At 49.9% G+C, this 14778-nt stretch overlaps 1 long non-coding RNA gene across 2 annotated transcripts in view; it reads right to left on the minus strand.

The window, feature by feature from the left end:
- The window catches only part of LOC143786064 (uncharacterized), a 50148-nt gene extending 38883 nt beyond the window's left edge, over positions 1-11265 (minus strand). Inside the window, exons 1-3 of one of the 2 annotated variants that reach the window (XR_013218228.1) lie at positions 10457-11265; positions 10217-10381; positions 9540-9692 (exon numbers count right to left, since the gene is read on the minus strand). This is a non-coding gene — a long non-coding RNA (uncharacterized LOC143786064). Of the gene's footprint in view, positions 1-9539; positions 9693-10216 lie in introns of both variants that reach the window. The other variant, XR_013218227.1, reaches the window with a different exon arrangement.
- Between the last annotated feature and the right edge of the window lie 3513 nt (positions 11266-14778).

The raw sequence follows: 14778 nt of genomic DNA on the forward strand, positions 1-14778 counted from the left end.
GCGACTGGGCTCCCTCCAGTTTTAAGTGCATGAAACCGGATGCCGGCAGTCCAAGGTTGTGGGGGGACTATATACCCCACAGCAGAAACCGGCGGGCAGGAGATTCCAAGTCTCCTGGCCACAATTACACCCAAAGGCACAGCAGCAGATTAGAGCCCGGAGTCACCATGACAAGGGACACCTGTAAAAAGGCTCGAGTTGCCTGCAATGCAGGTAGTGTCCGCCTAAAAGGACAGATTGAGAAAGGACCTTGTGCGAAGCCTCAGGCAGCAAGGGAATGAGAATACAGCGCATTAAGAAAGGTTCCAACCTCAGCTGCTTAGGGGGATTCCAAATCGCTTCCAGGCTGCTCAGAATCCAAAAACTACCTGTAATCTGTGTACCTGAACATCATCAGTAAAAGGTAAAGAGACTGCAACCCTGTGTGAAAGTAGCATATACATTCCCTTACAGTAATATATTCTTAAAGTAATATAATCAATAATATTTTCGTATCCAGATGTAAAGCAAGGAGGATGCTCCGGCCAAGGCCCTCCTTCGCTGCCCAGAAGAACATTCTCCAGATATTCTAAAGGGAGCGGCTCTATGGACCCAGATGACCAAAATAAGCAAGACTATAGTGATGTAGAACCCACAGAACATATAAGGTCAGGTAAGTAAAAGTCTAAAATCAGGAGAAAAGAGATGATTAAGAATCATATACTATTTTAATATAAAACATATATATATATATAAAAAATATATAAAAACCTTGATTAAAAGAGTAAAAAATTAATTAAGATTATAAGATAAAGGTTTACAAGAAGGGGGCAAAACTCACGTTTTCATTTAGGCCATGTGGAGAGACAGTATCCAATGGCCATATCCACCTGGCTTCCATTCTTGCCAAGGGTGCACTGATTTTCCCCTCTTTCATTCTGTCCAATCATATCAATGCCGATCACTTTAAGTAATGAGGCATCACAATTGTGGTGGACTTTAACATGTTTAGGAATCGTTTTTAGTAGAGAAAGATCCTCACCATCTTTTGCAGCCTGTATTCCCAGGACATGTTCGTGGGTACGGATTTTTTACTGACGGGTAGTTAGCCCCACATGTGAGAGGACAAGGACAGGTGCAGAGTAAATCACTGCCTTCGAGGTGCAATTTATGGTATGTTTGATTTTATACATAGCTGTACCCTTAGAATTGCTAAAATCTTGAGCTCTCAAAATATTGGGGCAGGCCACACATTTGCTGCATGGTTTACACCCCGTTGGTCACGAACATGTCCTGGGAATACAGGCTGCAAAAGATGTTGAGGATATTTCTAAAAACGATTCCTAAACATGTTAAAGTCCACCACAATTGTGATGCCTCATTAGTTAAAGTGATCGGCATTTATATGATTGGACAGAATGAAAGAGGTGAAAAATCAGTGCACCCTTGGCAAGAATGGAAGCCAGGTGGATACGGACATTGGATACTGTCTCTCCACATGGCCTAAATGAAAACGTGAGTTTTGCCCCCTTCTTGTAAAATAAACCTTTATCTTATAATCTTAATTAATTTTTTACTCTTTTAATCAAGGTTTTTATATTTTTTTATATATATATGTTTTATATTAACATAGTATATGATTCTTAATCATCTCTTTTCTCCTGATTTTAGACTTTTACTTACCTGACCTTATATGTTCTGTGGGTTCTACATCGCTATAGTCTTGCTTATTTTGGTCATCTGGGTCCATAGAGCCGCTCCCTTTGGAATATCCGGAGAATGTTCTTCTGGGCAGCGAAGGAGGGCCTTGGCCGGAGCATCCTCCTTGCTTTACATCTGGATACGAAAATATTATTGATTATATTACTTTAAGAATATGTTACTGTAAGGGAATGTATATGCTACTTTCATATTGATGATCACCTGAGTCACAGAAATCACATACAGAATGTATTTATAGTTTTATTATTTTTTGCTGAAATAATCTTATACATGTTAGGCTACTTTCACACTTGCGTTTTTTGTTTTCCGTCGCAATCCTTCGTTTTGGGTAAAAAACGGATCCTGCAAATGTGCTCGCAGGATGCGTTTTCTGCCCATTGACTTGTATTGCGGATGGATCACGACGTATGGACATATGTCGCGTCCATCGTGCACTGGATCCGCCGTGTTTTGGCGGACCGTCGGCACGAAAAAACGTTCAAGTGAACTCGCCCCTCCTTCCCGGACTTTAGAATGGGCAGTGGATGCGTTGAAAAAATGCATCCTTTGCCCACGTCGTGCATAATTTTCACAACGTACGTCGGTACGTCAGGCCGACGCAAGTGTGAAAGTAGCCTTAAAAATACACTCTATGTGGTGTGTGCTTTGTGATGCACTTATATTACTTTTATATAATTTTTTTCTACACTTTTCTTTTGTTCATCCAGGACCTCCTGGTGCATGATTGACATTAATTCTTGGATTTAGGTTACTTTTTCCTTAGAGGCCCTTTCAGATCTCTCTTTTTTCACCTGTCTCTGGGTAGATAAATAGAGTTGCGGTGAGCTTCACTTTTTGAGCCAATATTGATACTTAATCCTTGATACACATGCTTGATCATTATGTAGATATTTACTATTTATTAATAGATTACATTTTATTTCTTTGATTAAGTGTTATGATATTAGATTACTCCTGTGTATTCTTTATTGGAGTATCTAATTTGATGCATACACATGTTCTTTATAGCGTACTTCACATACTGTGTATTATTACACGGCTATTTACCGGTATGTTATATCTCCTGTCATTTTAAATTATTTTTATATGTTCATCCTGCACTTTCTGATGCACCTTGTATTCATCTGATTCACCTTTTTATGCTCTACATGTATAATTTATATAATTTGTGTTTTATAACATGTGCCAATCCTGCACCTCCTGATGCACCTTGCCTCTATCTGATTCACCTTTTTATGCCCTACATGTATAATTTATAATTTGTGTTTTATAATATGTGCTCATCCTGCACCTCCTGATGCACCTTGCCTCTATCTGATTCACCTTTTTATGCTGTACATGTATAATTTATATAATTTGTGTTTTATAACATGTGCCAATCCTGCACCTCCTGATGCACCTTGCCTCTATCTGATTCACCTTTTTATGCCCATGTATAATTTATAATTTGTGTTTTATAACATGTGCTCATCCTGCACCTCCTGATGCACCTTGCCTCTATCTGATTCACCTTTTTATGCTGTACATGTATAATTTATAATTTGTGTTTTATAATATGTGCTCATCCTGCACCTCCTGATGCACCTTGCCTCTATCTGATTCACCTTTTTATGCTGTACATGTATAATTTATATAATTTGTGTTTTATAATATGTGCTCATCCTGCACTTTCTGATGCACCTTGCCTCTATCTGATTCGCCCTTTTATGCCCTACATGTATAATTTATATAGTAATTTAGGCCACCATTATGCCATCCGATTAGACTATACTGCCCCCTTACATTTACCAGTCTTTATGTTGGCTTTTAGAATCCTGCTGCCCATATCTGTACGCCGGAGTTGTGCGCATGCGTCTTCAGCGGCCCGTCGTCCTCGCTCCTTGTGTCTCTGTGGCCTTGGCAACGCCAGGTCCTCAGTTCCCGTGCGTCCGGCCACGTGATGCGGGGCAGGAACTTCCGGATCTGCCTGTCGGCGTCTGCACCGCACACTGCCCTGGCGTCTGATGTCGGATGCATACACATTATATGAACTCCTTGATCATAGAATTTGCCTCCCCCTGACGAAGGATTCTCAATCCGAAACGCGCGTCGGGGTGTGCGCATTGTTTGGACCAGGTGGCGCCCGAAAGGTACAGGAACTCCTATTTATTCCCTTTTTGCACACTGCACTTAGCACATTATTGCTTCACATAGGTTTTTGTTCCTTGATGGACTTGGTCACGTTATAGCTAAGATATATGATTTTCTAGTTAACCCCCATATTTTTGGGGTCCCTTGTGGAGTTTTTTTCAATTACATCTAGTTTCACAGGAGACCTGTATATTATCTATATCCTTTCATGGTGCCCCTCATGCCTATCTAGGTTTTTATATTTTAGTGATTTGCTAATATTTTTTTGTCCTTAAACATGTGCACACAATGTATACTGGAACTACTGCAAATAAAGTGCAATTTTACATTTATATCCTTGCTAGTAATTTCTTTGAAGTTGGTCCATAGGTCTGGTGGTTGGTTTTCCTAGACTTGTTGAGTGGTTTCCACTCTCTTCCTTTGTTGCACTGGGGTTGGATAAATGGTTTCCTTTTTGCTCATTTAGAAACAAATTTATTTCTTTATTGAATATTTTGGAATTTATTGGTCCCCTAAGGTGTTAACCTTTTTGCTTAGGTGATGGAGTAAGCAGAGTAGGAGGCCACATGGGCAGAACAATGTCCAGCAATAGATGTAGGCCATGTGCTAGAACGCCTTCCCCCTCTGTCCCAGCTGCCACATTTACCCAGTGTGCAGATAGGGAGATGTAACTTCCCTGCCCGGACCTTGCCACTGATGGCGTTGGGCAGTGCACACCTGATTTTGGTGGCAATATGTGTGTGATGGGCAGGGATGGCCAACTTGAAACATTAGTGGTGGATGGGAACCACGTACTTCGCAACAGCCACCACCATCAGTTTTTTTAAACGTTTTTTCTCCATCAGCTGGAATGGCAGCCTTTCAAAGGCCAGGAATTGGTGAATGCTGTTATTCAGGACCAGGGCCTGTGGGCAGGTAGTGGGGTATTTCCTCTTTCTCTATGGGGTTTGGGTGGTGGAGAGGTGAACACTTCCATGGGACAGGATGGAGATGCTCGGTGACACTGTTGGTGGTGGTGGCGATGTCACATCCTGTCTTTGCGGGCAGGCTGTTGTCCGTGAGCTGGATGAAGAGGTCAAGACCGCAGCAGAAGAGGGAGCAGGAGGAAAGCTCACATCTGTCATGTTTTTTAAGGTGTCTACTCTACTGCAGCTCGTACTTAGAACTCAGATGCAGGTGGTGCTCAGGTTAAGAAAATGTTAGAAAAATCAGAAGAGACTGCTTCATGACTTTGGGCTGATACTGCTTGGCCGACTTGCAAGGGGGTGAGGTGGAAGAAAGATGCCCAAGGTCCTCAGGTGAAAACTGCACTTTCAGCAGTGGACCCAGTGGAAGGGAAACTGGAGGCGCTCTCAGCCATCCAATCTAACAGCACCTCCACATGTTCTTGCCTCACTATCCATCCTGTGGACTGCATGCACCAGAGGAACGGGTTTCATGTAGACACGTAACGGGCACAGATCAACCATGTCATCTCCTTGAAGCAGCTATACCTCCACCACGACCTTCATTTGATGCTCTCCTCATGTTCCCACCCAACAATAATTCCCAGTAGAGAAGAGGCTGAATTAGGGCACACTGAACCATGCTTTATATCTGGCAGCATGCATCAGGTTGTTACGGCATGCTGCGCCAGGATGGTAAATAAACAGTATACAGTAACTGTCTAAATTATTCTTAAAAAAAAAAAATTAGTAAAATATTAAAATTTGAGAATCATCAGTGGTTGATCTCCTTTTAAAGAAGACGTGTAACAATGATTGTAGCCGGCGTCATGGGGTCTCCTCCGGTCTCTATCAGGCTCAGTATAGGAGGACGCTTACAGCAGTGGATACAGAAAGCGCTCCCACGCTCATCCAGGAGAACGGGATGATTTGTTCTCACTTCTCATTGCTGTGCTCGCCCAGGTTTATTCATCTTACAGGACCTTTTTCACTATTCCATATTACAGAATTGTATCTTTATAAATGTCGCACTGATGGGCCGTATGGCAGCCAATGTTTTCTGCTCACACCCATCTGATTTCAGTCACATTGCAGCTGAAGACCGACCGGCCCGGCCTGATGGAAGAACATTGCTCCGAGTGCAGCCGATACTTACAGGATTGCACTCATCTGATTTTTATGCCAGCATGAGCTAAACACAATGTGAAGATTCCCATATTATACCGAACTGGCCGGAAATAAGACAGGTGACACAGAACTATCAATATGGGAGGGGGAAACAGTTGTGGCCATAAATATTGCAGCAGTTCATAGATAAGGAGTGTGAGCTTTTATTGTCCTGTGATTTAGGTCTGATCCAGGGATGTGAAGTCTCCAGGAGTCTGAGGAGCACATTCCTTAATTGATGGAGCAAGACAAATCCATGCGACACATTCATTCCAGCTCTGTCACCGGTCGTCAGAAGTTTGTAAACCATTAGTACAAAAAAATAAAAATGTGAATCAGGGGCTGACTGGCAAATTTTGGCCTGGGGGGCAAGCACACAGCAGTGGCCCATGAGTAGCGGCTCATCCTTAAAGGGGTTGTCGGATCTTATGCTACATGTCTACAGACACTATGTGTGAATCCTCATATCGTGCGCATGTGCGCTGTGAAGATTCTCTGGTGCCGGCAACAGGTGGTCTTGTGACTGCAAGCATGCGATATATATATTCCCAGCCACATTTCGACTAGACTGTTTTGGGCCTTGTTCAATACAGTTGCATTAGGCCATGCAAGTCTAGTCAGCATGTGACCGCATGTATGCAAATCACAAACTTACAGCCACACACCCGCCAAATGACCACAGCACTGCGAGCAATGTGAGAAGCACAAGTCTGCAGTCCATAGAATGACACAGAGTGAATGCACCAATGACACACACATACGCACAGCCCCACCGTATAATGACAGACACACGCACAGCCCCACTGCATGACACACACGCACAGCCCCACTGCATGACACACACGCACAGCCCCACTGTATAATGACACACACGCACAGCCCCACTGTATAATGACACACACGCACACAGCCCCACTGTATGACAGGCACACGTACGGCCACACTGTATAATGACACACACACACACACACACACACACACACACACACACACACACACACACACACACACACACACACACACACACATGCAGCTCACGCACGCATGCAGCTCACGCACACCCCAGTTACCTCATACACACATCACACACTCCTCTGTGGCGCAGGGGCGGCTGATGTCCATGTACAGCTCTTCAGTTTCTCCTGCTCACAGCTCTGCACTGTCCCGGCACCTCCCGCATCTCTCCTTCTCTGCAGGGATAGCAGATAAGAGCAGGAGAAGCCAGAGCTCTGTGCACACACAGGCCCAGTATGCTGACCTTCCACCTTGGCTGCTGGCTCTGTCCCTCAGAGTGGCAGTGGTGCATAGGAGCTTGCTCATCACATACCCCTGCAGCCTGCATGTCAGGGCTGCTGGCGGGATGACACCACCGTGCACTACAGATGTGCTATGTATTACAGTCACTGCCAGTCCTGCAGCGGCCCTGTGCAGCTGCTTAGACACCGGCCCGGGGGGCATATGCGTTTCTGCCACCGGCCCAACCCGCCCCTGATGTGAATATTGCCTAACATTATAAAGATACATTGTCCCTCTGGAAAATATGTCATAGCCTGTCCCATCAGTGGTGGCAGCAGCAATCAAACCCTCAGCAAAAAGCAGCTTATGTCTTTTTAAGAAAAAACAATTATTGATTTAAAAAAATCAGTAAAAAAACACATAAAACTAGTCCGGCTGTATGGGCTACATGGAAGTGCGGGTCTGGTCTACTGGTGAGGACTTCGCTGCAGATAGTTTCCCCAATAAACCGCAATGTGTAAACTCAGCCTGATACAGATCCAGCTGCAGTTACTCTCCACTAATGTCACCCCGAGCTTTAGAATTCTAGAAAGGAAAATTCAACTCGTAGCTGTCAAACAAGTTTATTATACGTCAAAAAGTTAGAAAAAAAATAAAAATAAAAGAGAAATATATAAATATATGCATACATACAAATGAATAATAAAGAGGTTTAGAAATCAAAATAATGAATTAAACATTAGAGATTAATGACAAAAAAAGGAGACACAGGGGACGGGGGGGGGGGGGAGAACAGGGGACGGGGAGAACAGGGGACGGGGGGGGGAGAACAGGGGACGGGGGGGGGGAGAACAGGGGACGGGGGGGGGGGGAGAACAGGGGACGGGGGGGGGAGAACAGGGGACGGGGGGGGAGAACAGGGGACGGGGGGGGGAGAACAGGGGACGGGGGGGGGAGAACAGGGGACGGGGGGGGAGAACAGGGGACGGGGGGGAGAACAGGGGACGGGGGGGGGAACAACAGGGGACGGGGGGGGGGGGGGGAGAACAGGGGACGGGGGGGGGGGAGAACAGGGGACGGGGGGGGGGAGAACAGGGGACGGGGGGGAGAACAGGGGACGGGGGGGGGAGAACAGGGGACGGGGGGGGGGAGAACAGGGGACGGGGGGGGAGAACAGGGGACGGGGGGGGAGAACAGGGGACGGGGGGGGAGAACAGGGGACGGGGGGGGGAGAACAGGGGACGGGGGGGGGAGAACAGGGGACGGGGGGGGGGAGAACAGGGGACGGGGGGGAGAACAGGGGGGGGAGAACAGGGGACGGGGGGGGGAGAACAGGGGACGGGGGGGGAGAACAGGGGACGGGGGGGGGGAGAACAGGGGACGGGGGGGAGAACAGGGGACGGGGGGGGGAGAACAGGGGACGGGGGGGGGAGAACAGGGGACGGGGGGGGGAGAACAGGGGACGGGGGGGGAGAACAGGGGACGGGGGGGGGAGAACAGGGGACGGGGGGGGGAGAACAGGGGACGAGGGGGAGAGAACAGGGGACGGGGGGGAGAGAACAGGGGAGAGAACAGGGGACGGGGGGGGGGGGGGAGAACAGGGGACGGGGGGGGAGAACAGGGGACGGGGGGGGGAACAACAGGGGACGGGGGGGGGAGAACAGGGGACGGGGGGGGGGAGAACAGGGGACGGGGGGGGGGAGAACAGGGGACGGGGGGGGGAGAACAGGGGACGGGGGGGGGGGAGAACAGGGGACGGGGGGGAGAACAGGGGACGGGGGGGGGAGAACAGGGGACGGGGGGGGGGGAGAACAGGGGACGGGGGGGAGAACAGGGGACGGGGGGGAGAACAGGGGACGGGGGGGAGAACAGGGGACGGGGGGGAGAACAGGGGACGGGGGGGAGAACAGGGGACGGGGGGGAGAACAGGGGACGGGGGGGAGAACAGGGGACGGGGGGGGGGGAGAACAGGGGACGGGGGGGGGGAGAACAGGGGACGGGGGGGGGGAGAACAGGGGACGGGGGGGGAGAACAGGGGACGGGGGGGGAGAACAGGGGACGGGGGGGGGGAACAGGGGACGGGGGGGGAGAACAGGGGACGGGGGGGAGAACAGGGGACGGGGGGGGGAGAACAGGGGACGGGGGGGGGGAGAACAGGGGACGGGGGGGGAGAACAGGGGACGGGGGGGGGGAGAACAGGGGACGGGGGGGGAGAACAGGGGACGGGGGGGAGAACAGGGGACGGGGGGGAGAACAGGGGACGGGGGGGGGGGAGAACAGGGGACGGGGGGGGGGAGAACAGGGGAGAGACAGGACCGATGGCCAGAAGGACAGACCTTAGCAGGATATAAATGGAGGTACCTGACATTATCAGAGGCCCACAGTGTCAGCCCTTTGGGTCCTCACATGGATTGTGGGGGCTCCAGCTTTCCACTTGGTGAAGTCCAGTGATGAAATAACATCTGCAGGGAGGTCACTGCTCTGGGGGACACAGGATGGGGAAAGCCACAATACCTAGAATAAAACAGAAAAAATCATGCAGAAATCTCGATACAAGTAGTGGCTGACACCAGTGGCCACCAGGCTAATACTGACCAGCACAGCGGGCGAGGAGAGAATAAAGCCCGGGGTCTGGAGACATTATTGTCACACAGTTTCTCTCCCAGAGGTCATAGGTCAGTCATCAACCTGACGTCATGTGTCCCCCTATAATATTAATGAGAAAACGCAGACCCACGCGAATAACATCAGCCCCATTCTGCAGGCAGACCCCCCCACACATGCAACATGACCCCATTCCCAACAGAGACCCCAGCACGCAGCCTCCCTTCCCCAGGCAGGCCCCTCCAGCACGCAGTCCCATGCAAGCGTCACCCCTTCCCCGTGGAGACTCACAGCTCGCAGTCCCATGCAAGCAACATCTCCTCCTTCTCCCCAGAGAGCCTCCCCCCTCCAGCATGCACATGCAGCCCCATGCAAGCATCACCACCCCCTTCTCCCCAGGCAGACTCCCAGCTGGTGCATGAACATCCACTTACCTGATCTGTGATCCCCAAACTCTCAAACCCGCCATGACACCCACAGCTTCCTTTAGTCTGCTCAGCTCTATGGAGGAAGAGGCACCGCCCCTTCTGGTCACATGGGCATGACGTCACAGAGGTCCTTTAGCCGACTTGGAAGTGGCCTGTCCCGCAGGCTGAGCTCTGCTCGGTGTAACCCGCAGTCAGTGACCCGTATACCGGGCAGTGATGGCGCTGAGCCCCCCGCTCGCTCCTCACCTGTCCGTGCGCTGCGGACACTCCCGGCCCCTCCGATCTGCAGAGCTGACAGGCGCCACCCGGTTACGGGCAGTTCTACCGCAGGCGGCTCCAGCAGTTCTGCTCGGCGATCACCTCCTGACGTCAGGAGATCACATGACCCTGCCGGTCACATGGTCCGGGACTCGCCTCACACTCACGGGGGGCTTGTTTTGGGGGGATCGGAGTGACGTCACTGCTGGCATTTCTTAGCAGTGAGGGGCTGGGGTGGTCTCTCCGGGAGGGCGGGGATGGGGGCGGCAGTACCCGAGGTGCAGGCTCTATAGGTGCCACCACTGCCCGTGTCTGACCCGAGACCCGCACGGATCCGCAGAAGCGGCACTGGGCTCCCTCAGACCGGGGGTCAGACCCCCATCACCGGCCCTGCAGGCAGTAGGGGGCGTGCTTTCTCCACAGGACCCCAATGTCCAGAATCACATACAGTGACCCGTGTTAGGATGGGAATGTGGCCGCAAACCTCGCGTGTGACCCGGATGCTGGGAGGCGACTCATCCGAGACCTGGAGCCCGTGGTGCAGCTGGGATCTGAGCAGCCCTATGGCACAGCATGGGTCCGTGTGAGGTCCGATTTACCTCCGGCCAGTGCACGTGTGTGATCGAGCCTGTAGGCTGCACTCACTGATCCGTGTACTGTCCGTTATGTACCATGGGCAGCAGTCACCGACCCATAGAGGGTCATGGCTCTATCCACAGCCCGGAAAACACCGCTGTGAGTGCGATCCATGGGACCCAGATCAGGTCCTACTCTGCTCCGCACCGGCCACAAGTGGTATGGGGGCTGTGAGGCGCGGGAGTGAGCTGTGAGGCGCGGGCGTGAGCCGTGACACGGATGTGAGCTGTGACACGGATGTGACACGGATGTGAGCTGTGACGCACGGGTGTGAGCTGTGAGGCACGGGCGTGAGCTGTGAGGCGCGGGCGTGAGCTGTGAGGCGCGGGCGTGAGCTGTGAGGCGCGGGCGTGAGCTGTGAGGCGCGGGCGTGAGCTGTGAGGCGCGGGCGTGAGCTGTGAGGCGCGGGCGTGAGCTGTGACGCGCGGATGTGAGCTGTGACACGGATGTGAGCTGTGACACACGGATGTGAGCTGTGACACACGGATGTGAGCTGTGACACACGGGTGTGAGCTGTGACACGCGGATGTGAGCTGTGACACGGGTGTGAGCTGTGACACACGGATGTGAGCTGTGACACCCGGGTGTGAGCTGTGACACACGGGTGTGAGCTGTGACACACGGGTGTGAGCTGTGACGCACGGATGTGAGCTGTGACACACGGATGTGAGCTGTGACACACGGGTGTGAGCTGTGACACGCGGATGTGAACTGTGACACGGGTGTGAGCTGTGACGCACGGGTGTGAGCTGTGACGCACGGGTGTGAGCTGTGACACACGGATGTGAGCTGTGACACGGGTGTGAGCTGTGACACACGGATGTGAGCTGTGACACCCGGGTGTGAGCTGTGACACACGGGTGTGAGCTGTGACACACGGGTGTGAGCTGTGACGCACGGGTGTGAGCTGTGACACACGGATGTGAGCTGTGACACGGATGTGAGCTGTGACACATGGATGTGAGCTGTGACACACGGATGTGAGCTGTGACACACGGATGTGAGCTGTGACACGGATGTGAGCTGTGACACACGGATGTGAGCTGTGACGCACTGATGTGAGCTGTGACACGGATGTGAGCTGTGACACGGATGTGAGCTGTGACACACGGATGTGAGCTGTGACACACGGATGTGAGCTGTGACACGGATGTGAGCTGTGACACACGGGTGTGAGCTGTGACACACGGGTGTGAGCTGTGACACGGATGTGAGCTGTGACACGGATGTGAGCTGTGACACACGGATGTGAGCTGTGACGGACTGATGTGAGCTGGACGGCTTCTACTTTCACCCATCTTTGGAAAGAAGGCTTTTTTACTCCCAAAACGTGCGCAGGGACAGGTTGGCTCCACAGCATATTCACGGTATTTACTTTACCTCACATAAATTTTGATGTTTTTTCACTGGATTTTATTTTCACATTTCTATTTTTATAGTTACCTCACTATCACTTATTTTTCATTGTTCCAATCACTTTCTTGAGGGATTTGCTGATTTGTTACCCTGTGGCGCCATCTTCTGGCCAACTTTAGTATTTGACGTATTTTATTTGATATATCTTTTGTCATTTATTAAAATTCTACATTTTTATGATGAGTTTTTAGTATTTGTGTTCATGGTGCACCTTTTAGTTTATATGATTTTAGTGATACATTTGAATAAAAACGTGACCTTCCGGGGTCTTTTTCTAGGTTGGGAACCAACAACTCTTCAGTAAGAGAGAAAATAATGAAAACAACGAGGCTGACACTATAAGGCCACGTCCCCACGTTCAGTATTCACCCAGTATTTACCTCAGTATTTCTAAGCCCCAACCTGCAGTGGGTGATAAATACAGAAGTGCTGACATGTTCCTATTACACTTTTCCTCTGATTGTTCCTTTCCTGGTTTTTCCTTACAAATTCTGAGGTAAAATACTGGGCGAACACTGAACGTGTGATCGTGACTTTAGGAAAATTGTCCTTTTCTCTCTGATGGTAAAATTCACCCGGCTGGATGGAGCCCAAGGGCTTGTTCAGACAAGTGTCCATGTGCACAGCCGGTGGTGGACAGACGGCACACTCACACTCCCATCCGTATCTCGGGTTTTACACCGATTTGTTACAATTAACAGGAAACTTTGTTTGGTCTTTTATTATCTGTTAAATAGTTCATGTAAAAATGGACACAAAATGGATTTTTTTTCTGGATGATTTTGCCGACGCTGGTCTGAACCTGGGCTTAGGCCTAATTCACATGTCCTTGTCACACGTCTTACTGCGGCCATTTTTTCCAGACCCCACACTGAGCCAATGACTTTCATTAATCCATGTACACGTCAGGTCTGTGTCTGCGGTCCACGAGCCTCGGAGCATTATATCATCAGCCTTTGCCATTAACGTGTACGGGGATCTGTGTAACACGCAGCATACGTAGAAGACATGGTGTGGTACATCAAACCTCGTGTGCCTGACTCTGATGCGGGCTCCGGTGCTGAGCCTGCCTCTTTCACCATGCTAGATGGATGATTTAATCAGCCATCAAGTGCATTTAACAGCTGTGGGTGGATCTCGGATCCACCCGCCGCTGCTAACCAATTAACTGCTGCTGTCAATCACTTACATCTGCATTTTACATACAGGCCAGAAGCGCGTCACAAATCCCGCTCATCAGCGCCTCTGTCACGTGATCGCCAATAGGTTGTCATGACAGCCGGGGGTCTGCTAAAGTCCCCCATCCCTGTGATCATGAACCTCCTGTGAACGCCACCTCCTGGCCAGTGTTCATAAGAGATTGTGATTTTTGCTATGCACAGAGCATGGCTGAAGCAGTGCGGTGTATAGCACAGGCAATCAGAAGAGCGCAGCTCCAAGCCCTAGCAGGACTATTGAAGTCAGCGGAAAGTGCAAAAAATAACAGAAAAGTTCAAATCACCCGAGTCCCTTTTGCACCATTTAAAATAAAACAATAAAAGAAACACGTTTGGTATCACTGCGTTCAGAAACACCCGATCTATTAAACATAAAAACTATCCGATCAGTAAATGGCGCAACAAGAAAAAAATCAAAACAACAGAAATCAGGTTTTTTTGGGCCATATTAATGGAAAAATAAAAAAGTTATGACTCTGGGTAGAACTGGAGGAAAAACCTGAAAGCTCAAAAATAGAAAATCGTGTGGTCATGAAGGGGTTAAAGCTCCTGCATTTTGAGCAGGAGCATATTGGATGCCTGGGTATCAGAGATAGGGCCACATTCACACGTTCAGTATTTGGCCACATTCACACGTTCAGTATTTGGCCACATTCACACGTTCAGTATTTGGCCACGTTCACACGTTCAGTATTTGGCCACGTTCACACATTCAGTATTTGGCCACGTTCACACGTTCAGTATTTGGCCACGTTCACACGTTCAGTATTCGGCCACGTTCACACATTCAGTATTTGGCCACGTTCACACGTTCAGTATTTGGCCACGTTCACACATTCAGTATTTGGCCACGTTCACACGTTCAGTATTTGGCCACGTTCACACGTTCAGTATTTGGCCACGTTCACACGTTCAGTATACCTTGATATCTGAGATCTCATTCCAGAGATATCTACATTTTTCTTAATATGTAAATGAGCTGATAAGATCCCTGGGCGGGACAGAGATCTTCCCAAGTGTCTGTCTGCAGAGCGTATTTTA

This window comes from Ranitomeya variabilis, chromosome 7, assembly GCF_051348905.1.
Source record: "Ranitomeya variabilis isolate aRanVar5 chromosome 7, aRanVar5.hap1, whole genome shotgun sequence".
Taxonomy (NCBI): Eukaryota; Metazoa; Chordata; class Amphibia; order Anura; family Dendrobatidae; genus Ranitomeya; species Ranitomeya variabilis.